Here is a 24,851-nt window from a genome sequence, read left to right as displayed (position 1 = left end):
AATTGTGGTCAGTTTTTGTATATAATATTTTAAGTTGCAGACCCTCCTAACAGACACACACACACACACACACACACACACGCACGCGCACACACACACACACACACACACACACACACACACACACACACACACACACACACACACACACACACACACACACACACACACACACACACGCACATGCTATCATCTACTGCCCGTGCCCATAAGTTTAGTTTCTCACTTGTATTGCTATTCTGTGCATGATCTAATTCTTCTTTTCCCAGTTATAGTTTCATAGGTTTGAGGGGATTTACTAGGCTAAACACCACAAATGCCTTTTGAAGCCTAGCCATCCATTCCAAATCTCTGAGAAGTACTAGTACCCTTTATAAGTGTAAGCAGAGGCTTGGGCAATAAAACATTTACATGTTGCCTGTGTCTATTTGAGGCATAGGTGCCAAGCCAGGATGAATTTAATGTTAACCATCCAATTGTCCAAGTTACATCTAGATTAGATTAGGGAGGAACTCTGCTTCACATGGATGGCGAGCCTGTTCCAGAGATGGCATTGTCTATGGGATACATACCTGTCGCTTTAGCAGGTACTATTTATATCACAGGTAAGGTTAAATTCTTTAGAATGGGTAATCCTGGTACTGTTTACTTTGTGGATATGCAGGAAGACCATCAGAGTGTTGTCTGACAATATCCTGTATGCCAGGAATAAATCAACCCTCAAAAGCCAGTAGAAGACAGAATACAAGGATAGGGGCTTGAGGCTGTCTGCATAAGGCATTTTACTTATGCCCTATATTCTTTTAGTGAGGAAGCTCTGTGGATGTTCCAGTTGTTGGATAAGCCTGTTTAGGTACATACCAAAGGGGACATTGTACTCAATGATAGGTCTGATGAATGCTGAATGCAGTGGAACAATGACTTCCTTGGACCTAGATGTCATACCTTTGTTTATAAGTTGCACAACATAGAATGATTTCCTCACTACTGTAGACACATGATGGTCAAAAGCTAGATTACTGTCTATGTGTGTTCCCAAATTCCTGACTACTGGGTAAGCTCTAAGGGGTGTGTTGTCAATAAGATAGTTACCAGGAGTGGATGGCTTCCCAAAGGATACTGTTATGCATTTCTTGGCAGTTAGTTTTAGTCCATGGTTCAAACACCATTTTTTGTCTGTGTCAGCCCTTCCTGGAGAACATTTGTGTCAGTGTGGGATTCAATGATATCTCCTAATTTGCAATTATCTGCAAATTTAGTCAGCCAGAGACCACTGACATAGATTCCAAAAAGGAGCAGTCCAAGGACCAGTCCCTGAGGGACTCCACTTGTGATTGGCCTCATTGCAGAAGTGGACTCTCCAGTTCCAACTTCCTGGGTGCTGTCTGTGAGCCACTTGGCTATCCACCTGGTGATATAAGGGTTTAAACCTAACCTCTTGAGTTTGCCAATAATGCCTGAGTGGGGTATTATCTCAAATGCCTTGGCCAGGTGAAGGTAGGCAGTGTGAACCATTTTGCCCTCATCCATTGCTTTGGTAACCTTCTCAAAGGAGTCCACCATGTTTACTAGGCATAACCTGTCCTTGATGAAACCAAACTGGGTGGGTTCCACTGTCTGGAAGTTTATTGTATCACTGTTGATCATTTCCATAATAATTCTTTCCATGGCTTTTGCATATGAGACTAGTGAAACTTATGGCTCTTTAGTTTCTAGGATCTGTAGATGTCCCACCTTTGTGTAGAGGGATGACTGTTGCTGTACTCCACTCATAAGGCTTGAAGCCTATTTAGAGGCTACAGTTGTATAGCAATTTCAGAGGGCCTGATATGTTTCATGCTGTTTAGCAGGCATCCTGGGATATTGTCTGATCCCATTGATACAGTGTTCTTGGCTTTAGAGAGCGCATTAAGCACCTGTCCCATAGTGATAGCAGGGGGGTTATATTTCATGGTATTTCCTGAGGTAAGGTTGAGGCAGTGAAAGAGGTAAAGTTGGAGCTGAATTTGTCAGCAACTAGGTTAACTATATCTTCTGGCTCAGAATAGGTGGCTCCATTTACAATGAGGTCTGCACACAATTGTGCACTGCCTTTGAGGTTGTGGACATAGCTAAAGAATGCCTTGTGGTTGTCCTTGGCCTGGGAAGACAAATTTGCCTTAAATTTGGCTTTGATAGACTTTATTTGTCCTCTGAGTTGTTTGTTTACTTTGATGAGAGTGCTTTTATCCTGCTGGGTGCTGCATCTCCTAACTTTTGCCATAATATTTTTCCTAATGTTATACACCCTACTGATTTTGTGATTCCACCAGGGTGGCTTGTTTTTTGAGTTAGTTCTGTACTTTTTCCTGGTGGGTACAGCTGCCTCTATGCAGCTATTAACATGTTTTTATAGGGTTTCTGTGAACAGTTCTGTATAGGTAGCAGTGTTCTCATGGTTTATAGGGGCTTGAAATTTTGCCTGGTTATCACTTAATAGCAGGAAGTTAGCCTTAGAGTAGCTCCTGAATATTCCAGGGTTTGCTGGGAGGTCCAGGTTTTATTTTTACTTCAAAGGACACAATTTTTGTGGTCTGACCTTACCAAGGAAGACATTGCCCTAGGGGGTGTGCAGAACTCTACCATATTAGTGAGAACCAGATCTAGTATGCTTGCACTCCTGGTTGGTGTACTGACAATCTGACCCAGAGAGTTTGTGTTTACAAAATCCAGGAATCTCTGCACCTGTACATCTGGTGTTGTATAGGATTCCTAGTTAATAGTGGGGTAATTAAAATCACCCATGGATATGGTATTGAGTTGCATGGTATGGGATTTCTGGGTCATAGATGGGGACCTATAACTTGCAAGGAAGTGGTATCGAATTTTGCCTACAGTGATTTGAACACGGAGTAGCTCAAGTGCATTGTTCTATTTGACCAGCCTTGAGGTATATTTATTTTTGATGTAAATTGAGACACCTCCACATATAGTCCTTGTTTGTGTAGTAGCTGATCTAAATGTGTGGAAGGCATTACAACCTTGCACTGTCAATGTGCTCTCTGTGGCTTTGAACCATGTCACAGTGAAAGCACAGATATCAGTATTCCCTAGGGTGAAGAGAGTTTCTAGGGGGTTCAGTGTTTTGTTTAGAGTCCTAGCATTGAGCAGTAATACCTTTAGATTTTCTTGGTTTTGATTTGCTATGTCGGAAGTACTTTCAGTCTGGCATTGCCTAAAAAAAGGCGTTATGGGGAAGACAGTGTTTTAGCTAATATTCAAAAACCTGGAGGTGAGCAGTGCAGACCACCCCTGGCAAAGCAGTGTGGTCTGTTGACCATCTCCTTCCATGCTGACAAATATTGCATCCCCTTAGAATCATACCAAAAACTAAGCCAATTATTAAAGTCAGTCATCTTTGTTCATATTGTGGCATCAGCCTTGGGGAAGGAAAAAGGCAACTCAATGCTAGGCTCATACCAGCTTGGGACACATATTCTGAGAGCTCCATGATGTCCCTCTTCATATACTCTAGGGAGGTACATCTCAGGTCATTTACACACACATGGACTGTGACTGAGTCATACTGGTACTTGTGGTCCAATGTCTTGAGTGCATGTATAATGTGGTGAATCCTAGCCCCTGATAAACAACTGACCATGACTTTTTCCTTACTCAGCCTGGTGAGAGGAACATCAGTGTGTCACAAGCTGGAGCCTCCAATGACCAGAATGCTGGATTGTGTGGTGGTTTGTCTTATGGGCTTAAAAGTAGAGGTTCCATAAAATGTGGCTGCATGTTTTGATGTGGGTGGTGTTTTGAAAGAGTGCATTCAGGCTGCTGAGAGTATTTGTTATGTGTACTTCATCTGGGAGGTCTTTGATATTTTGGAAGGTTAAAGTGCCTCAGTGTTTGTGGGTCTATATGTCTGCTTTGAATTGTGTGTGATGGGTGCAGCACGTGTACTACTGACAACCTTATTGACATTGGGAGCATTTTTATGTGAGAGCTTTGCTCCAGTGACATTATGCAAATATATCTCTCACATCCCATATCAGTTTGTTTGAGAATTATAAAGCAATGTCAGGAGTATCCAGTTTGCAGCTCTGGGGACAGTGCTTTTTTTGCCAAGTAATTTGGATTTTTTTATAAGATAGACTAGACTGAGTTAAACAGCCTCTTTCTCCGGGGCAACATGAGCTCCTGTTACCATTCCCTAGATCTTTTCCCTCTCCATGTATACCTGAGTATATTCTGCCTCTGTCCATCCCAAAATTTTCCCTGGGTCATACAGAAGTACTTGCGCTGAATATAACATTACAGACACTATGATCACTTTTACCACCTGAATTCTTTGATACTTATCCCAATCAATAAGTTTTTATTAATTTTGTTTGCCTTTTATTTTTGTTCTGTCTGAACCCAATTTTCTCTTGGTGTATCCTTTGATTTTTTTTTTATGACATTCCTAGATACTTAATCTTGTAATGTCCTTATAGTTGTGGAAACCTTTGTACTAAGCTCCATGCCTGGGTATAATTAATACCGAGAGCCTTTGTTTTACTCTGCACCCTGAAATAGTACAAACCTCAGTGAACATTTTGAGTAATCCAACAATATCTCTGTTTATGTCAGTTAAATATAAAAGTATGTCGTCAGAGAATAATCTTTTCCTTCCCTTCTCTTCTTCACCAGTACCATCTCTTTATCCTACTTTGTGGTATATTTTTGTGCAAGTAGTTCTAAGTATATTACAAATAAAATTGGTGATAGGGGGCTGGCTTGTCTGACTCTCCTTGTAAATTCCTCAGCTATCCTGGCACTTGTTTTTATAACTGCCGCCCCTCCCTCATAAATGTTATGTATTAGCTTTAGGGCAAACCTATTTTTCCATTGCTGCCCATAAGTAATCATAGTACAGCTGTCCGAAAGCTTCCTCAGCATCTAATGACAGTAATATCAAGGAGTTTTATCTTCATCTTTGCCTTCTTGGTTAGCTTACACTGCTGGATGCCTGCAATTTTAGTTAAGCCAATACAAGTAGCTCATACTGAGAAATAGCTACACTGACAGCAACAGCAAGCATCTTCACAATATGTAAAGTAGATAGAAAAAACTTGATTTTGCCTTTTATAACACATCTGCAGATGGCACAGAAATCACAGACAGGCAGGAAGAATGCTTACTAACATCAGAAATTCTAAATAATTTCTCACTTGAATGACAGCATGGATTACTGTTTACACATATGTTTAACGACTATGAATACCAAATGTAATTGCAGGTCAGTTATTATATGCTCTATAAGATTGTGGATATTTACTGTGTTTAGCTCAAAAGGTACACTCCACTTTCAATATCAGCACTACTATTACATACTTGTCTGTAGAGAAAATATGATTCATATATAAAAAAAAACAGTCATGTACATTTTAAAGTGTGATAATTCAAGGAAGTGTACAACTTCCACAGATAACAATACACAGATATCCTCCAGAAGGGCCTCACAGAAACGGATAACTGGTGCCAGAGCCATGGCCTGAAGTTAAACGCCAAAAAATGCATAGTCATACCCTTAAACAAGGTTACCCCTAGCTACCATATAGGTGGCAATCCACTGAGCACAGAAAAAGTCATCAGAGATCTGGGGACCCAGGTTGACAGTAGCCTTTCGTTTGACACTCATGTTGCTAAAGTAGTTAGGAAAACCTTCTATATCACCCACCTGATCATGAAGGGATTCACATCTAGATCAAGGGAGGTCATCGTCCCTGTACTCATCACTTATTAGACCTATGATTGAGTACAATGCCCGTTCGAATGTATCTGACCAGACACCTGCTGCAGCTTGAAAGGCCCCAAAAGTTCCTCACCAAAAGGATAAAGGGTCTCAAAAATATGTCTTATGCTGCCCGACTGAAAGAACTCCAGCTCTATTCAGTCTCATACCACTTGCTCAGAGGTGACCTGTGCCTGACATATAAGGCCATGTCAAACCCAGATTTGATGAATATGCTTCACCTCAAAATCTAGATCCCTCAGAACCACAAGGGCGGAGACTTAAACCTTGACACGGTTATAAATAGAACGTGCTGGAGGGACAGATTCATCACCCAGAGACTCCCTATGCTGTGGAACAAAATCCCGGTACATGTGAGGCAGAGCACCTCTCTGGCCTTGTTCAAGAGGAATCTTGACCAATGGATGGGAGATTGCAGATATACCCCAGGGATTACTTCAGTGTCACTGCTTGACAGAGGCACAGCAAAATGATAGGCATAGTTTTTATTCAAACTAAAGGGGTGGCGAAAGCCACATAACTATGGGCTAGGCTTATAAATGCCCTTGGGCAGATAGCCTAGTATGAACTTATGAACCTATGAACCTATGAACTCATGAAAAACATTCATTCCTTCTCGTATGCTTTCTATCGTTAAAGAATTTGAATCTAAAATAAAAATATAGTTTATAGTTTGTGAAGGTTAAAAAGTTATTTTCTAATCAGTGTTATTTACGTTTTATATTATCCATCCATAGTTCTACAGATTGGTGTGAGTAATTAGTGCTCAGTGAGGAAGGAATAGTTTGTATAAAGAAATAACTCCTAACTAATTAGTGTGTCAAGAAAAGAGATAATGGGCAGAATTCTGAAAGTTTACTGTGAAGAGTTAGCCCATTTCACCTCTTACAGCAACCATTTTGGATTCAGAGACAGCCATACAACACCGCTGTAGCACGGGATGGTGCAGTATCACAGTATGCTGTCTCACTGATCTACATTAAATGTTAATGAGGCAATTCAAAGGAGCAGTCTATGCTAATTAGTCATATGCTCTTCCCGCAGAAATATGAAACTCTAATGTCTGGTATTATTCACTGACAGCTATGGTCCACGGGATATGATATGCAGGCACATCGGTGAAGGTCTGTCAACTCAGAGACTGGAAAGAGGTATGTTGGTGTGTGTGTGTGTGTGTGTGTGTGTGTGTGTGTGTGTGTGTGTGTGTGTGTGTGTGTGTGTGTGTGTGTGTGTGTGTGTGTGTGTGTGTGTGTGTGTGTGTGTGTGTGTGTGTGTGTGTGTGTGTGTGTGTGTGTGTGTTTGTGTGTGTGTGTGTGAGAGTGAATGGGTGGATGCTTGTGCCAAGGCACTGCATAGGCCTCCATTAGTTACTATAGCAGGAAAATGCTGGCTTGCACTTGCAGTAATTATGGGCAATTTAGGGATGTGAGTCAGCCGATAACCAGGGCTTATTGTGGCTAATGTTTTTCTGAATCACATTTTCCACCAATGCAGGAACACTCCCATTTGAGAATATTACTGTTCTCAGGTTCTGAATCATGGACTTTGATGAATATCTTTAGTAAACATCCACAACAGATGAAACAACATATTTATTGAATAAAATCCAGAGATAAGCGCTTTTAGGAAACTCTAACCTTTTTCCTTCATCAGATCAGCTATAAAACAGAACAGAGCACTATTTATACCTTCAAGTCAACCAATCAGAATGCATCCATATAACACACACCCCATACAGCTTATCTCTGGATTTTATTCAATAAATACGTTGTTTCATCTGCTGTGTCTTTCTGTGTGCACCAGTTTTGTGGACATTTAATACATATATGTTTTTCTGTGGGCAGCACGCAGATTTGCCTAGTTACGTGGACTTATCTGCTTGGTTTGTTTCTGTTTTTGGTACCACGTACTTGGGGATATGGCAGAAGGCTTTAGTGGAGATGTTGTACCTGAACACCAGGCTATGGGTCCTAGAATTAATCGACTAGTCAGGTTTTTGGTCTGAAAAGAGAACCCATTGCTCAGTCTGATCTTCATAGACATTGAAGAACAAGCTGGTGAGACGGTAAACATGGGAAAAGCAGTTCATTTTAAACTACACACTTAAGAGAACTACCTGTACTGCCTTAAAAGCCTCCAATTACAATGTTTCCACCTGGAGGGGTGTTTGAAGCTGGGAGACATGCCATGGGGGACTGAGGATACTTAAAATGCCCACCTATGGGGATATTTATCCCAAACATCTAGCAAAATGGCAAAGGCTCAATCTAGAAGCAAGTTTTGATTATCTTAGACGATTGAGTGAAAAACTTTTCAAAAGCAAACTTCTCGTTACTTAAGACCAAGGTGGAAAGTTTCAAAGCCCCCATGCTGAAGGATAATGCTGTCCAAGCTGCAAAATTCTTTACTAATGCATTCCACTGGCACCTACAAGAATGCATGGATCATGCCATCCTAAGCAAAACCAAGACTCAATCCTCCAAGAAAAGGAAAGCAGTCTGGTGGACTCCTGCTATAAACAAGCTATACAATAGAAGGAGGAAACTAGTACAGAAACGAGTAAAATCCCAAGAAGGGAAGACATCCCTGATCAGTATCAGCAAGAAACTATGATCCCTCATAAAATCATCCAAGGCGAGCTTTGAAAGAAAAATTGCCAAGGACTCCAAAGATAACCACAAGGCATTCTTTAGCTATGTCAATAATCTAAGTGGCAATGCTCACATCTGCTCAGAGTTAGTGCAGAATGGCATAAGATGCACTGAACCGACCAATATTGCCAATATCCTGACAGACAGGGTCAGCGCAAACTTCAACCCCCCTCTCACCCCCAAGAGGGCCCAAAACCATACCAGAAGAATGTAGAGTCCCTGAAATCACAGACACTTAGGTTAAAACAGCCCTCTCCAAAGCCAAAAATACAGCATCAATGAGACAGGACAGTGCCCCAGGCTGCATCCTACACGAGCTCAAAGACAAACTAACCCCTCACCTAAACACACTGTTCAAATTCAGCCTCTCCACAGGCTACGTACCCATAGAGTGGTGCACAGCAGCGGTTATTCCACTCCACAAAAGTGGAGCCCACAACAGACCCCGGGAACTATCACCCTATAAGCCTGACTAGCTTGGTCTGCAAGGCTATGGAGCGCATCATCATGGAGCTCATTAACAGAGACATTGGGAAACTCCAAACACTGGACCCTACCCAGTTCGACTTTGTTAAGGGCAGATCATGCCTCCTAAACCTGGTGGACTTTTTTGAGACATTTACCAAGGCTATAGATGAGGGAAAGGTGGTACACGTAGCCTACCTAGACCTCACAAAGGCCTTCAACACCATTCCCCATTCTGGTATTATAGACAAGCTCACCAGCCTGAACATAAACCCCTACATCACAAGATGGGTTGCCAACTGGCTCATGGACAGAACCCACATGGTGAGAGTTGCGGGAGCTAGGTCCAACTCTAAATCGGTTACAAGTGGAGTTCCCCAGGGCTCAGTCCTAGGACCCCTCCTATTTGGCATATACTTCTCAGAGGTACAGGCAAGCACAGGACTATGGCTGACCAAGTTTGCAGATGACTGCAAACTAGGGGCTATAATTGACTCTCCGGCTGAAACAGACATCCTCCAAAAGAGTCTCACTGAGATGGATACCTCATGTCAAAATCATGGCCTCAAGCTAAATGCCAAAATGTGCATAGTCATTCCTTTTGGAAAAAACAAAGTACCCACAAACTACCACATAGGTGGTAGTCCCCTAAATACGAAAGACATAATAAGTGATCTGGGGACCCAAGTAGATAGTAATCTCACCTTTGATAATCACATTGCCAAAGTGGTTAGAAAATCCTTCTACATGGCCCTCCTAATCACAAAAGGGGTCGCATCCAGATCAAAAGAGGTCATTGTGCCCCTCTACTCATCACTCATCAGACCCATCATAGAGTACAACACCCCATTTAGGATGTATCTTACAAGACACCTGCAACAGCTGGAAAGACCACAAAGGTACCTCACGAAGAGGATCACTGGCCTCAAACAGATGCCCTATGCAGCTCGACTGAAGAAATTACAGCTGTACTCGGTTGCATACCGCCTACTCAGAGGTGATCTCTGCCTGACATACAAGGCCATGTCCAACACAGAATTGATGGACATGCTCTACCTAAAGAAAACCTTACCCCCATGAGCCACACACTCTAAGGATCTAAACCTCACCACAACAATAAATAGGACGTGCTGGAGGGATAGATTCCTGTCTCAGAGACTTCCCATGATTTGGAACAAGATCCCAATGTACATTAGGCAGAGCACCTCGCTAACACTCTTCAAAAGTAATCTTGACGAGTGGATGGGAAACAGAAAGTTTACCTCGGGGATCACTTCAGTGGCTCTGCTGGACAGAGGCACAGGAAACTAATCTAAGGGGGTGGTGAAAGCCAACACATTCTGGCTAGGCTTATAAATGCCTTCAGACAGATAGCCTAGTACCTACTGATGAACCTATGAACCTATGATGCCACTCATTTACTACGGTGGTGTAGCTTCCTTTTTCTAACAGGGTCATAGTTAGCAGACCATGGGCAAATTTAGGATTCCCCTTTCACCGATCCAAGTTTTGCTTGAATAAGTGCAACAAGGAATGCTGCTTCAAGGATGGGTTGCTTTTTGTGCTGGTCATGTGCTTTCTCTAGGTGGATAGAGTTGTCTTAATGCAGCTCTTTACATGATTGCATAGGGCTTCTTTGAATATTTCTGCATAACCAGTTGTGCTCTCATGGTTTGGATTCATTGAATTTTGCCAAGGTCTCACTTAATAGTAGGAGGCTTGCCTTAAGCAATGCCCCATATGATATCCTTATAAGCTATAGGCCCTTTTCCTGATATAGGAAGCTCAAAGGTATTTCTTAAATATTCACTCCCCATTAAGTCTAGCACCATATTCATGGGTGACTTTAACTACCCCTCTAAACTGAGAACCACAAAGAACTCCAGTTATAAAGGATCAGAGATTCTTGGACTTTGTAAACACAAACACCTTGGACTAGATAGTCTGCATGTCTGTATGCCCAGTAATGGTACAGACATCCTTGACTTAGTCCTCACAAATACAGACTGAACATTGTACTCCCATAGAGTAATGTTTTCACTGGTCAGGTCAGATCATCAAAATGATTCCTTCAAAACAAAATTAAAAAAGAAACCACAACTAGCCCAGACACTATAAGGAATTATTCAATGATAATTTGTACTTGGAGAAGATCAAGTGCATCATACCATTTGACAAGTCTTGAGATGTGTTTGTTTTTTGTGTAAATTAAAGCACCTCCACATTTTGTCCCTTCCTGTGCAGTGGCTGGTCTAAATGTATGGAAGGCATTAAAGACCTGCACTGCAAGTGTGCTCTCTGCAGTTTAATCCATCCCCCGGATTTACTAATCTTCCATGCAGGACTAGCTTTGCCCTGCACGGAAGTGGCCGTTTAGGAGCACCATGCATATTAATGAAGGCATGCTGCCTGAGTTCCTAATCTTACACAGAGCGTGTAAAAGTGCACAGGGCGTGTCTGAGAGCAGAGCTCTCAGAATATATATGTCCCTGCATGAAAAACAGCAGAAAGCCCAAAGGAATGAGTGAGACCACTCATAGGTGTCAGTATAACCCCAGCAACATCCCCCCATGTGTACAACAGCAATAGTAAATACACAATATAGATATACCATTTTTTATTTTTATGAAAAGATTAAATTTAACCATAGGCACGAGGGTTTGCTCATCGCTTAGCTATGGTTAATGCAGCTTAAATTGCTGAAGAGGATAACAATGAAGATATATGCAACAAAAGCAATCTAGCAATGGTGTAGTGGATAGAGCATTCACCTTATGAGCAGGCATTCCCGGTTCAAGTCCCATTGCAACACATTCCAGTTTCCATGTCAAATCACATTATGACCAATATTTTAGTTGCATAACCTACTAAATAAAATATATTTGTGAATTGGAGTACTGCATTAAATGCAGATCTGAGGTGTCAGTGTCATAATGTTGTAAAGTTCACAGATAATCACATGTGCCCCATGCAGTATATGTACACAGGAATCAGGGATACAAATGGAAGGTAAAATGTGTAATGAATGATAACGCCATACAGCTTCCAAATCACCCACCTTCCCAAGATTCATTAGACATCACTGTCTAAATCAGTGCAGTGGTAAGCGGGAGTAAGAACTAGTAAGCAAGTGTAAGCATTTTTAAGCAGTAGTAAGCAGGAGTAAGCATATGTAAGCACTAGTAAGTGGGTTTAATCCTATTTCCATGGGGGTAAGCAATGTGCACACAGGTTAAGCAATATGAAAGCTAACTCTGTAAGCATATTTAACTGAAGGTTAGCATTGCTTACTTTCACGCAAACCCACGCAAACCCACTTACAAGTGCATAAAAGTGCCTTAATCACTCTGTATCCAAAAGCCGCTGTTCTGTCCAGCAACAAAATGAGCAGCCTTGCAGGTCTTGAACCCAGGACCCTATACACTATAGTCACAGTAGTTAACCACTGTCCAAACTAAGGCAACAGGGTAGTGCAGTAATACTTGTAAGGTACAGATAACAGCACTGACTAGGAAAGTAATGTGAACTACAGGAATATACTAGTTGTTAAGTGACATCTTTCTCTTCCCCCACCATATCTCCAACAATGCACTAAATACCCACCTCAACTGGTATGTGATGACTCCACTGTTATGTTGGGACATATGTCCTATTGGTTGCTAATTATTTAAATCTGTTTCTATGCATGTGCTATGTTGAAATACTCCAAAATTGGTGTCATGGTGCCATCAATGTACCTGCATGCTGTTGTTATTACCACTGTGGTCCCATATATGCATGTGTTCCATTTGCTATGCAACTGTTCCATATCTGGTGTCTGGGTTAAAGGGAAAATCTATGCATGCTCTTATACATAATCCTGGTATGTGTTGACTATTACTAATCCACATACGTTGATACACCATAAACACCGTAGCATGTATGACAATGCGGGTCCCAGCAGACCCACCTGTCCCACCTCAGCTGGCCGTGGCACTGGGCACCAGCACATCTAGGGCCCAGCCCAGGACCTCCTCATCTGTTGGTCCTGCTCCACCTTCAGTGGAACTGCCTCAGGGGATGGAGATCACCCCCCCCCTGGGAGCGGGTGCAGACAGGAAGCTGTCACCCATCACTACGTCTGGGTCACAGTGTGTAGAGAGCTTGATCAGCAGTTTGGAGATCTTCTACACCAGCTCTAGGGCTGCATGTTGCGACTAGAGGGTTGGCCTGGCTCTCTGACTCAGCCCCCAGCACAGTCACCTTCGGGCATGTGAAGGTGCAGTGGTGACTGCCCATGGATGGGGATCTCAGTCCCACTGTTTCCACTAGGGGGCTCATTGGCTTCCACTTTCCCAGCACCCCTCCCCATCAAGGTGTTCATCCCCCACATGTTTCATATACCACCCCTATATGTGTCTTGTTTGTCTTGTCTGTTAACCTACCCAACCTACCTCCCCAAATATACCTATTATCCCTCCCCAACATCCCACTCTCACCTGAAGAAAAAAGGGCATTCTGTTCCCCCCCAAGATATTGCCCCATACATAGCTGTCCATTTCGCACACGTGTCTACTGGACTCATGTAATCTGGTCTATTTGGCATCACAGCATATTACGGTTGTCCTCACCCCTCTCTCAGAGGTTTGAGTGTCCAAACCTACCTCCAAATCCAGTGGATATGCACAGCTGTTGCTGTAGAAGAAATGGGCAGCTATGGACCTTCCCTACACCCTCCTGCACATCCCTAGCTATTTTTCCCACTGTCTTTCCCTCTTTGTGCCCCTTTTTCACCACTTTTCTATCAATCCTTTCTTTTTTATTTTAAAGAAATTAGCACAGGGGTAAGCGGGAGTAAGCACTTTTAAGCAACAGTAAGTGGGTTTAAGCTTGTTTGCACGGGGGTAAGCAATGCATACACAGGTTAAGCAATTTAGAAGCTAACTGAGTATAAGAAACTGTAACTGGAAGTTAGCAGTGCTTACCTCCACGCAAACCCATGTAAAGCCGGTTACAACTGCTTAAAAGTGCCTTAATCACTCTGTATCCAATGGTCTGTGTTCTGCCCAGCAACAAAAGCCTCTGCAAAGCTCGAACCCAGGACTCAGCACACCATAGCCAAAGTGATTCACCACTAAGCCATGTCAGGTACAAATAACTCTGATGTTTTCATGAACATATCGTCCAGCCCAGTCATTCAACAGTACAGGAAATGTATTTAAACATGCAGCTGTATGTGTGTGTGTGTGTGTGTGTATATATATATATTTATATATATATATATATCTAAATAGATACATACATGTATATATATATATATATATATATATATATATATATATATATATATATATATATATATATATATATATATATATATATATATATATATATATATATATATATATATATATATATACATATATATAGGTATATATATAGATATATATGTCTACATCTATATGTATATATATATATATATATATGTGTATAGATATATATGCACACAGATATATATATATATATATATATATAATGTAATCATATATATATATATATATATATATATATATATATGTAATTATATATATATATATATATATATATATATATATATATATATATAAGCTAGGTGTTTGTGCCAATACCTTCTATCAGTCTTGATCAGGTGGTGTGGATGCTGGCAGGGTGCTACTTATGGCTAGGGACACACATGCATGGGACACCTGCACTGCATGCTGCATTCTTTTGCTATTGCCATATAAAGGTGAGGTCATATTGTACCCATTCCCCACAGCAGGGATACGACCAGTGAAGTACCTGTGGGTGGTGTTTGGGTGAGCTGGGTGCATGTGTGCTATGGACACTACTTGTATCTGACACACAGATATGCATGGGGCATTCCAGTTATGCTGACATGTGCAGGTACATCAGCTGTTTCTCAATACATCAGTCCTACCTCCTTTGTGATCTGAAGTGTTCGGGCAGACAACACTGGTATCCCCTACTACAGGACCAGATAATGTGATGCATACCTGTATGTACAATTCCAAGGGTGTGTCCATTTCACTGTTACACAATATATACTGTATGTCTGGGGTACTTTCCCCTGTGTACTGCTTGAATATCTAACCAAACAGCCATGCTATGTCAATCTTTCAGATGGTGACATATATTACCACCATACATTTACAATGGCTTACTGCTAGCATGTATTATACTGGTGGGAATTGTCTTCGGCACTGCAGTTGCAAGGACTTGGCCCTGTCATCAGCAGTAGTGGGCAATGACCACCAGGTCATACCTCAACAAGCATACATACTGACCACTCTCGCACCATATGAAACACACACCAACCTAACACACACATACCTGCATATTGTACAAATGCTGCAATCTATCCTGCTATCTTGGCCACCTCTTGGCATCTGTGCTCCACTGGAATTATACCTACACATTCATGTTACTACAGTTCTACATACGGTTGCGTGGAGGGGGGCACACCAGACCGTTACTACTTTTCTAAATAGGTTTGGGGTAGGGTCACACCTGACAGTTACTACATTTCTACATAGGATTGGTGGATCGTATTGTGTGGCATGGCACATCCGATGATAATTTGGGTACATGTAGCTGGTGAGTACTGCAAGGCTCCACCGGATGTGTCCAGGCACCGGAACCGTGACTTGAGCATCCCAAACACATGCACTATTATAATTCTGGACTGTGCATATGCCTCATTATGGAGTTCTTGTTTGGGTGTGTGTGCATTTCTGATGAGTGTCATCAGCCATGGTTCCAGTGCGTAACCAGCATCCCCCACTAGATGACCGTAAGGGATGTCCCCATTGACAAATCTCTGGTACAGCTGCATCAGATGCCAGATGTGGGAATATGTGATAGCTTCCAGGGCAGCCAGCAACACATTCATTATTATGCCCTCGGCATCGCACATGACCTGGCAGTTGATGGAGGGGAAGCCCTTGTGGTTGATGTCGACCCTACCACAATCACCGGGTGGTGCTTTGATGCATATGTGCATGCAGTCTATAACACCCACTACCTCAGGGTATTCTGCTATTTGGTGGAATAGATGCATATTGCTGGCCAACACCTCACGAGTGTTGTGGAAATATACATGCTCACCGGCATGTGCTGACATGGCATCCAGGAACTGGTGGGTTACCCTGGATGCTGATGCCTGTGAGATCCCCATCATATCCCCAGCTGACCTTTGGAAAGTACCTGTTGTTAGTATTCTTAGGCCTACACATACCTTGGTATCCACTGGGATGGGTTCCCCTCTGTTAGTTCTGTGTGTCAGGTGTGGATGGCACAGCTCAACAATTTGCTGTAAGAGGTCCCTGTCCACCCTATAGCGCTCCACTATCTCCAGCTCATGTAGCCCCTGGTAGGTTACCCTGGGTCTGTACACTCTTCTCCGTCTCCTCACTGTGGGTTGGTCTACAGCATTCACATCCTCACCACCTTCAGCTTCTTCCACATGTTGTATGATAGCTATTGCAGCCCCTATCATTTTGTTGTTTTGTTTGTTAAAAGTTCCCCGCTTGTATACACCGGTGGTGTAGAGTATGGGAAAAAACAGACTTGCACCAAGCTATTCCTGCTTTTACACTGTTGGGTGTTGACTAGCATGCAGGGGAAATCTGTGATTCAGTATAATTCCCCTCATTTGCATAGGATTGCCTGCTGATGCATAGTTACATGTCCCACACTGAACCTCCTCCCTTAACAACCACTATTCACTGGCCATGTTGTCTTCTGCCTGCCATTGAGTATAATGGCAAAATAGTGATTTTGGTTACACTGCTTATTTTATGTTTTTTTTCTTATTTTCCACACGATCCCATTTGTGCCCTGCTGCTCTATGTTTAAACAGCTGCGGTAAAAAAATAAGTTGATTTTTAATTTTGTTAATGTTTTCCATGCCGATGGCCTTAAAGCTGGCCATTGGCATGCTTTCTACATGATATCCACCCTTTATTTGGAGCTGTCATGGCTCCATTTTGTAATTTGCAGAAATGAACTATGTTACTGGCAGAGTATATTTCTACAAATTACACTAGTCCTGCATGGCCGGTTTCCAGCTTCCTGGATAGCAAATTAATCTCATTCACCTGGATTTCTCCTGCAAATGGGGCTATTTGCATACAGGGGCTGAGTCCATGCAGGACTAGTGTAGGAGCACTTGTGCACATCCCTGCAGGTTATTCCTGGATCACACAGTAGACATATTGCCTGCTGGAGCTCCTGCACTAGTTCTGCATGCCGTGAAGGACTTGCAGAATCCGGGGGCATGACTCTGCAACTACACTGATGTCTATGGTCTCCAGGGTGACAAGAGCCTGCAGGAGTTGAGTTTCTTGTTTAGACAACTGACATTGTGCAGAAGCACCTTCAGATTATCTCGGGGTTGATTTTACTATGACCTGCTTTAAGTTTTTAACAAAGATGTCTTCAAGTTTTAGTAGTCAGAATCTTCTCTTCACAATCATAAGTTTTGTTCAAAGGAATATATGCTGACAATATTTTCCTTTATGAGTTTCATAAAGATGCATTTGATTGTCTTGAAGACTGCTTATTAGGCTTATTGGTCCGTAATCATCAGAATCAATGATTGGATCTCCCTTGCGGAGGGAACAATAACAGCTGTTTTTCAGGCTATAGGATGAAATCATTTGAGTAGCTGAGGCTAAATAGATCCATGAGTTACGATGAGTTAGGCATGAGTGAGGCAGTGCTTTGCAATGACATGAAAACATCCTGGCAGAGGCCAGAAGTGTAGCTAGAGTGGGAAAAGCAGGGCAGACATCATGGGCACAAACTGAAATTAATGTTAGTACTGCATTTCCAGTCAGAAATGAAGCATTTTATCAGTACATGTGAGACTTTATCTGTAGCAGCTCCTTGTTACAAATGTTGCGAGAAGCTTAATGCAATTTAAAAGAAGAGCCTTTTTGAGATTTTGAGCTTGATTTCTTCCTCAAGTATGATAAGCCGATTTAATTTTGTATTTTTTGCTCCTGTACAGTTTAAAGTTGAGTGGGAGCTCCAGATCAGGGGTACTGTACCAAGCACCAGAATAGCAATCTTTTTCTGGGAGAGGCATAGTCAGGGAAGGGGAAGAAGGAAGCTGACATGGGTGCAAGGTGTTAGGAGGTGTGTGTAGCAGATTCTGATAGTGTGGTAAAGCAGTGGTGAAATTCAGAAATGAATGGTCATACAATATAATAGCACTGACATATTTTACCTGTAGCAAGCTACTTATTACAAGTAGTAGAGCTTTTTCTGTTCTCAGTTTAAAGCTGAGAGTGGATCCAGGTTAACAAACTGTACAGGGTTCCAGATAACCTAGCTAAGGTTCTTCATCCTGGCAGATTGCCAGGGCTCATAAACATAGTATTCTTTATCTCAGAGGTGCCTTTATGACATATCCTAGTGGTGGGTGTGAGCAAAGACTCATGCAGGATAAAACTGTGTGTGGCAGTGAAGAAGTGTGAACTAAACTTATCTGCTACTATGTTGGCTATTTTTCCAGATTAGCAAAAGTGTTAATATTACATATCAAAATGATGTAGTAGGGTATTGTTTCTAAGGTTACTAGGATAGCTAAAGAAAGGCATATGTTTGGCCTTGACAGAGGTAGTAGTTTTCAATTCATACTCGGCTTTGGTAGATTTGATTTTGTATTAACCTGGTAAACTGATACCCAGACTAGAGCAGACATGACTCACAGGTCAAATACTAGGCAGTCTGTTGACTATTACAAACCTAGGAAATAACCTGAGGTTAAAATCAAATTCTGTATCTGATATCTGCGAGATGAATACCTTAGTCATTATGCCAACCTTCCCTCGTAAACAACTTGCCATCAACAATAACTTCAAAGCACACTGACATTACTGTTGGGGAAAAAAAACATTGATTTTTATTCCTACCTATCACCTTGGCAAAACAGACTTCTAGGCTTATATAGTCTCCATTATTCTATTAATTACCAAACATTTTTTTAAAGAAACATCATCATAGAAATCCATTTACTTGGCTATTCTTTATGTAATATGTATGACATATTCCATTAATTAGCTGTACTACTATTATAAGACAAATGCATTTCATATGTGGATATTTGAATTCAATATTAAAAACTCTATAATAGAAATGTACTGCATTAGTCTTTAAACTTATCCCAAGCAGCACCTGTACTGACATATTAATGAATCAGAACTCTGCTGTAGCATTTCATTATTAACACCCCTTGGTAATATCACATTATACTTCAGACATAACCTAGTTTCTATCATACTTAAAGCTAGTAGTTTAACACTCCTGCTTAGTAAATAGGGTTTGACCTAGACAAAAAAGACAAAACTATAAAATTTTCCTTCATGGTGTTACTATGCAGTCACTATGACAAGAGTAACAAAATTAACCTACCTAACATAACTTTTGTTTCCCAGGCAATCTTAACTTGACCGTACTCTTAGTCAGTCCAGTAAACCACTAGGGAACATAACAGATTCATTTTATTCCATACACTACCATTTCTGTCTGACAATTATAATATTAGCTAAAGTGTACCAGTTTAAAATGAATATATATTGTATTCATGGGTGCCACATTGGTGTAGCGGATAGTGTTGTCACCTCACAGCAAGAGGCTCCTTGGTCAATCCTTGGCTGGGATGCCTTCTATGTAGAGTAAGCATGTCCTCCCTGTGTTTGCATGGGTTTCTTCCATGTGTACCAGTTTCCTCCCACATTCCAAAGACATGCAGTAGATGGATTGAATACTCTAAACTGGCAATAGGTGAGAAGGTGTGTGCAAGTGTATGGTGTGGAAAAACCACAGTAAGGCTAGCCAACTGGCAGTGTAAACCTTGGATCCAGTGGATTCTCACAGTTGAAGTGTTATCCCATCCCCATGTAGAAAAATGGGAAAAATGGGGATGCGGAAGGATGGACAGATATATTGTGTTCCTCTTCATTACATTGCTGCATATATATACTACATATTCCACATGTGTGCATACCTTCAGGCAGTCCAGTCCAGAACTCTTCAGGAGGCAATGATATAATTGAGTACTTTACTAGCTCTTAGTTATTAAGTAGGGGTGACTCTATGGCTAAAAACACAGAAAGGAAATTATGTGGATTAAACAAGGAATAGGTAACAGTATCTGTATTATATGTTTTAAAATTAATAGGTAATCAATAACATAGCCAAGGTTGATAGATGCAAAGATAATATACAATAAAATAATAATACACAATGGAGCAATTGATTTGAGAAACACTCATTAAATGAAGTGAAATGAGTGGTATTAGAGGCTGTGGAGTTCCTAGAAATTAATTCAGTCCATGTGACAGTAGTGAAATCAGTCCATCTCTACAATGGAATGATTATACATTCACAAAAGCATATCAATTTAACACCTGGCTACAGTTAAGATAATAGATTTAATAGCTAATTGGGAGGACTGTGTTTATTATTTGCTTATGCTTGTAAAATATTAAATACATTAATCTGGGTACATTACTGGAAAGATTTCTGATCATATCCAACGATTTACTAGGATACAGAAATATGGCAGAAGAAAGATTAGAGAATGTAATAGTTTTGGAAAGCATATTTTTGTAATGCACAAACCACTGGAAATAAATACAATGAGGTGACAACCCTCATAAATGATGAAAAATATAAACGTGTAGCAATAGCTGAGTTCTGAAATTCTTTTAATTTGAAATTTCCAGAATTTCAAAAATATGCATGTTTGAGAGCTGAAAGGGTGATGGCATCCTACTACTTGTTCATAAATCAATAACATCTACATTGATTTCCATAAATAAATGCATGGGAAACTTCAACAGTTGATTTATTTGATCATATGAACATAGTTATACTATTATTACCCTACTGAACTCCAAGTATAGAATCCATTGAAACATGAGAAGTTTTAGTTCACTTGGACTGCAGTTTGGAGCATAAATCTCTATTTCCCTTAGAGGAATGTAACTACCCAAATACAGGTGAGAAAATGTATCTTTCAAAATTCAAATCTTTATAAATATTTTACAATATGTTGACATGCAGCAGATGGTTGAAGGCAAAACTAGAACTGATAAATTAGACCTAATTACAACAAATAAGATTGAATTAATCACTAATGTACAAACTTGTATATCTATAGGAAAGTCTGCCTATAATTCAATAAGATTTGAGCTAAAAAGTGTTCAAAAGCCACCAAATTCATCTATATCATACAGTTATGGAAAGGTTTACTACAAGGACATTGAAAAACAGATAAGTAAGATGAACTGGAATGAATTAATAAATTCTACTGTTACTACTTTTAGTCTGTATTGGAGGGTATTCTGTGGAAAGAAATGGAGGTTTCCATTGCTAAGAAAAAGCATATTAATAATAAACACAATTATCAGTGGAGTAAGATGCTTACTAAATTATAAAAAAAGAAAAGGTGATCATTGTGTGTTTTTCAGTGTTAGCAATACAAAGTTAATCAATGCAAACACAATACAGTTACTAAAGAACTATAGCATAACATCAAGATGAAACATCACATCTGATGTTAAATTGAGATCTAACTGGCAAAACAAGAAGGTATATTACAAGCATATAAATTCAACAAGGAAAACTAATAACCCTGCTATTATGGCTTTAAGTATTAATGGGATGTTAATAACAGATCTGATACTGATTGCTACATAATCCAATATCTACTTTACTACTATATAAAATTAATTAAATGCACCTGGAAGTTGGTCTGAATTAAATGTATCTCATGCAAACATGGCTGGTGATAGCCAAGAGTCAGTAGATACCGCTATAATGAGACTAAATAAAAAGACAACAATGGGTCCTTATAAAATTCCATCCATTATGGTAATTAACGTAAGCACTGTATGGGATCTTGATTTCTAAGTATGTTCAACCCACTATTAAAAACAGGCAGTGTTGCATATTTCTGGAAAGGAGCAATTATAATTCTTATGTATAAAAAGGATAAAACAACTGAGGTGACAAACTATAGACCAGCAAGTTTGACACTTTATTCTAGAAAAGTAAATCGAATGCTACTTAAAAGATCTAATGGAAACTAATAAGATGGAGAATAACCAAGTGGAAATTTGCTAGTAAGGTTTCACAAAAGGAAGACAGCAAGATCTACCCAAAAATGTTGTATTAAATTTTATAATCAGATAAAATCAGCCAGAGGAATGATTTAAATTTTGTTAATAACTATGTGGCTGAAATAGCTAAGTGGGCTGATAAATCAGGAATTGAGTATAGTCTGAATATATGTAACACTATGTTCATCAGAAAACAGATGCCTAAATAACCAGTGATATTAGAAGGCTTTCCACTAATGGAACACAATGAGTATATGGATGTGAGTATAATTATAACACCACATTTCCCTTTTTTAAGACATACATATTTTGTGGTATCCAGAACAATGAGATAGGATTTGTATCTCATCATGCTATACATATCTTAAATTGGACCAGCATTCGAATACAATAGTGCTTTTTGCTCTTACTCAGCTGGTATTTAAAAATGATTAGAGTCTGTGCAAAGGAAGTGCACTAAAGATTTGCATCAATTTCAAAGCCTTGACTACAAAGAAAGATGCTGATCTTTAAATTTTTACACAATCCACTACTACCATTTCAGAGGGAAACTTATTCTATCTTACAAACCACTAAGAAATAATAAATTACAAGCTATATTAAATTTAGAGATTGGCAAAACAACTATAACTTACAGTAATTCTAATTGTGTCTTTCAGGTTAAACATTATAGGACTAATCTATGCGGTACATTTATTGCATAAAATATTATAATAGTTGTGATGCTTGTGCACTGGCCCAGTAATCAAGGAGCGTCAGTCCTCACCACTAACACAAGTAAGGGATGTGCACATTGGGGGGGATAACAAGAACACACACAGTAAAGTACAATTTCCCTTAAGAGCACACAGAGATCACAGTCAGTCTGGGGCTGGTTTCTCCATTTCTCTCCAGATCTGCAATAAGACTCCCCACTGGCACAACTATGGAGTTCAGATCTCAGCCAAGTGGTCAAGACAAAACCTCCAGCACATTCTCTGTCCAACCAGTGTTTCATGTCCCTGCCCAAGTAGGTGACACACACACACTTTGAGAGTTGATTTATATACAAACACACAGACACTCCTGGGGAAGGCTATCTCCTCCCTCAGAGTCTGTTTGACTCTCTTAGGCACCCTATAAGGGGCCTGCATAATAGGCTTTTGGGGTCCTGTATCCACCTGGTGCTGCACCCCATGGGTGCATGCTGGTTTCCCAGTGAACATGTCCCCAAACTCCTGTAACACTGCTTGGATTTCTCAAACCTGGGTAGGAAATAGCTGCTGGGACATTGCTACCCCTTCCAATGAGGTGTCAGTCCAAGCCTGACTGAAGAGATCAGTCACCAAATCTCTCTCAGACTCCTCCTGCAATCCACCGCAAATACTCAGCACAAGGGCCTCCCTATCATGGTAAGGTTCATCATGTTAACATGGTACAATTTGTGCCCCTGCTTCCTGCCTAGCAGTTCTACCATGTTGTTAACATCACTGACCTTCCTTACCACCTTGTAGGGCCCCTCCCAAGCTGCCTGCAGCTTGTTGTGTCTGACAGGAATGAGAACCATTACCTGCTTCCCTACAGCATACTCTCTAGCTCGAGCATTCCTGTCATACCAGACCTTTTTTCTGCTTTGGGCTTCTGCCAGGTTCTCCTGGGCCAAGCACATGAGTTCCCTGAGCCTTGTCCTGAGGTTTAGGAAATATGCTACAACAGACTCCTGGTGAGATTCACACTGACCCTCCCACTCATCACAAATTAAGTCTAGAGGCCCCCTCACCCTATGCCCATGGTGAAAAACCTGGGGATTCCTGGGGAACCTCTATGTAAGCAAACAGCAGATGGAGCAAATATTTGTCCCACTCCCTCTTAAACTGGTCTACAAATACCTGTAGTGTGCACTTGAGTATAGAGTTTAAGCTCTCAACAAGACCATTAGTCTGTGGATAGTAGGGGGTGGTCTTTAGGTGCTTCACCCCACAGTACTTCCGCAGACAAGCCAGCAGGTCTGAAGTGAAACTGGCACCCCTGTCAGTCAGTATTTCTTTTGGGAAACTTACCCTGCTAAAAATCTCTAACAAAGCATTTGCCACCTTTTCCGCCTCAATGGAGGACAAAGCCACTGCGTCAGCATATCTTGTAGCATAATCTACTACAACTAGGATATACTTTTTCCCTGTGGAACTTGGAGTACTCAGACGCCCCAAAATATCCATAGCTACCATTTGAAATGGCTCCTCAATCACAGGCAAAGGCATCAAAGGAGCTTTCACCTTATCTCCTGCCTTGCTTACCTTTTGACACTGCTCAGAGGTCTTACAGTACCCTGTTACATGTCTGGAAATCCCACGCCAATTAAAGTTCTTCATAATGCATATCTTTGTACATTTTATGCCCATATGACATGCAAAGCAAATATCATTGGCTATGTCTAGAAGTGCCAGATGGTAGGCTCTAGGTACTACCAGCTGTTGTTTTCTCTCACCCTCTAACCCTCCCTCAGGTGTCCACTCTCGATGCAGTAAACCTTTGTCCCAGTATACAGATTCCTCCTTCCCTTGAGAATCAGGTACTTCACTAGCTACCTGCCTCATGCCATGTAATGTAGGGTCTGACAGCTGAGCCTGTCTCAATTTTCTCTTTGTAACCCTTCCCAGCTCTTCTTCCACAGGAATTCTAGTATCCTCTGACTGCGGTTCCTCATTGTCAGCCTGGGTACTACTACTCACATCTACCCTTGCAGTCATTCTGTCTAAGGAAACATCAGTACCCACAAGCAGCTGTGATTCACCTTCAATCTCACTGCTGCAGGGTATCTCCCTCCAT

This window comes from Protopterus annectens, chromosome 4.part1, assembly GCF_019279795.1.
Source record: "Protopterus annectens isolate FY-2018-M chromosome 4.part1, PAN1.0, whole genome shotgun sequence".
NCBI lineage: Eukaryota > Metazoa > Chordata > Ceratodontiformes > Protopteridae > Protopterus > Protopterus annectens.
Note: the sequence above shows the minus strand (reverse complement) of the source record.